Source organism: Alligator sinensis, unplaced genomic scaffold (genome assembly GCF_000455745.1).
Source record: "Alligator sinensis unplaced genomic scaffold, ASM45574v1 scaffold687_1, whole genome shotgun sequence".
In the NCBI taxonomy this organism is placed as follows: domain Eukaryota; kingdom Metazoa; phylum Chordata; order Crocodylia; family Alligatoridae; genus Alligator; species Alligator sinensis.
In genome coordinates, this window is record NW_005842662.1 from 151,106 (window position 1) to 154,004 (window position 2,899).

General features: G+C 46.6%; 1 long non-coding RNA gene across 1 annotated transcript in view; it reads right to left on the reverse strand.

The window, feature by feature from the left end:
* LOC112551926 overlaps positions 1–2,456 on the reverse strand; it is a 2,590-nt gene extending 134 nt beyond the window's left edge. Inside the window, exons 1-2 of the long non-coding RNA XR_003096269.1 lie at positions 2,358–2,456; positions 574–662 (exon numbers count right to left, since the gene is read on the reverse strand). This is a non-coding gene — a long non-coding RNA (uncharacterized LOC112551926). The remainder of the gene's footprint in view (positions 1–573; positions 663–2,357) is intronic.
* Positions 2,457–2,899: the final 443 nt, after the last annotated feature.

Here is a 2,899-nt window from a genome sequence, read left to right on the forward strand (position 1 = left end):
GACATAATCTTTGCAATGAGAACCGTGCACCCAGGCAGAGCCCTCCTGAAGTTGAGGTTCACTGTCGGCCTAGCAGGAGCTTAAATTGGGCAACTGGGAAACTAGATCATAAGCTCATGGGGAAAATTAAATAGGGCTGGAAGGGACCTCATGAGATCACCCAGTCCAGCCCCCTGCTCAAGGGGGATAGATCAAATCTCTCCTCACTCTGCTCTTCTGCAAACGAAACGATCCTAGGTCTTTCAGCCTTTCCCCATAAGTCACATTTCCCAGGCCTCTAATCCTTTTTGCCATTTTCCACTTGAAGGGTTGGGCCCCAAACTGGACACAGACTCCAGGTCAGGGCTCAGCCATGCTGAATAGAGAGGAAGAATCACTTCCCTTGATTTGCAAGAGACACTTACGATGATAACAACCCACGTGCCTTATTGGCAGCCTGCAAACAAAGCAAAGATGTGCTACTGTATTTTTATCTAAGATACTTAAAAGGTCCAGAAAAGGTTGGGGTTTTTTTTAGTTTGGTCATTTTTTGGGGTGGCGGGGTGTACGAGAGAGCGTTGGGTTTGTCTTTACCTTTCAAAATAGCAAGGATTCCTTGTTTTGCACTCAACACCAGGCTAGAAAACTGCATCTTTCATAAAAGGGCTATTCTTCCCATCCGCCTGTTGGACAGTTGAATTGAATGGATGAAAATGGAGGGGTTTTAAACAGTCTGAGTAAAAACCCCTCCCTTCCTTGCTATTTAAGTTTCACTCCCTTGACAGCTCTGATGGTATAGGCATCTTAATACTCTTGGGGTTTGTCTACATCACTTCTCCAAGACTTCTGGGTGTGCGATTCACAAGTGATCCCTTCCCTTCCACCCACACCCACCACCTCCCCACAAAACGAGGCCCTGGAGTTGCACTGAGGACAATCCCTGCTACCACTCATGGACTCCCCCGTGTGCTGGAGAGCGGCCGTGGACCGGCAGCCTCATTCATCAGCACCTCATTCCTATGTTTGCTACGTGCAGATTGGCAGAACATGCCCAAAATCAATGTTCGCAGGAGCTCTGGGGAAGTGGGGTCGCCTAAAATCTGGAGAAGTTGCCCCTAAAATCTTTCAGAAAAAAGCACAAGGCAGAAGCAACCTGTATTTTAATACAACATCAGAAAAACAAAACAAAAAAGAACCCACTGGTTTCATTTCTGTTTCCGAAAAAATAGGGAATCAAAAGCAGAGACTCTTCCCCTCCTCCCTGCACCAACCCTGCCCACAACCTTGGACTAATCTTTGGTTTGTGAGCATAAGTTACACTGGTTTGCCACTGCTTGTTCAAATTTTGTTTTGGCTACCACTCCACCAGGCAAGAACAGGACATTTCTGGCTTTCATTCAACTTTCAGTTCAGTGTTGCAATTTATTAAAGGACATTGTTCCTTGCACTGCCTCCACCTCCCTTGCTGTCACTAAATCGGCTGGAGCAGGAGCCAGGGAGCAAACCCACAGCAGCCCTGTGTCATGCATTGTTCCCAACACCATCGCAACCATCCCAGCGATGCTTCCATGCATTGTACCCAGCACCATTGTGACAATCCAAGCAATGCTTCCATGCATTGTACCCAGCACCATTGTGACAATCCCAGCAATGCTTCCATGCATTGTACCCAACACCATCGCAACAATCCCAATAATGCTTCCATGCATTGCACCCAACACCATCACAACAATCCCAGCGATGCTTCCATGCATTGCACCCAACACCATTGTGACAATCCCAGCGATGCTTCCATGCATTGTACCCAACACCATCACAACAATCCCAGTGATGCTTCCGTGCATTGCACCCAACACCATCGCAACCATCCCAGTGATGCTTCCACACATTGCACTCAACACCATCACAACAATCCCAGCAATGCTTCCAGGCATTGTACCCAACACCATTGCAACCATCCCAGTGATACTTCCTATGCACTTTCCAGCTGAGATGAAGGACTGATCTGAAGGTCACTGGAATAATCCCACTGACTTTGATGAACTAATCCCCTATTAAACTAACACCCTTGAGTATTAAAATGGTTCCACTATCCCCATCTTACAGTCAGAGTACTGTGAAGTGAGCATCAGGATTCAACTTGAGTTTTTTTGCAAGCTGCTATTAACTGACCATACCTTTGATTGGGTTTTGAAGATTTTGTCCTCAAAAGGCATCCCAGGCAGAATATTTCATGCAGTAAGTTCTTGCTTGGAGGATCCCAGGTGCCCCATCTTCCCCAGAGACCCCAGTCTAATTCTTCTCAGCTGCAGCATGAAAACATCTCTGCTCCCTCTCCACCCAGTCCCATACACTCCCTTTAAATCTTTCTACCTCACCTGGAACAGCCTGGAGGAAAAGGATCATGACAGCAGCAAAGAGCAGGTAAAGGATCCTCATGGTTGAAGGGCAGATCACACCGCAAGAAAGCAGCACCCAGGAAGATGGAAACAAGCAGACAGAGATGGGAAGACTATTGATTTATACAGGCTGGAGAGATTGCAAAATATTCCTGATGACGAGAGACCACTATCAGGTGCATTTCGACACTCCAGCAAACAGTGGCCTTGGGGAGAAGGTTCATCCTGGAGGCACCAGCAGCAGGAAAGCAAACAAAGCTTTTTATCGACAATATAAAAGCCACAGGCCAGAACTGAAGCCACTTCAGGTCACAAAGATCTTGAGGGAGAGAGGGCACAATTCAGTTGTCCTGTACTTATATTTCAGCCAGTGGTGACAGGAACGCAGTTCCTAGTCCCAGTTTTCTGTCTGTGGGTACATGGTACTTGCAGTATCGGAGTTTTGTGTGCAAAAATTCCCCATGAAAAAATCAGGACATTGATGTAAAAAAAATCACAAGAGTCTAAATAAAGGGTATATG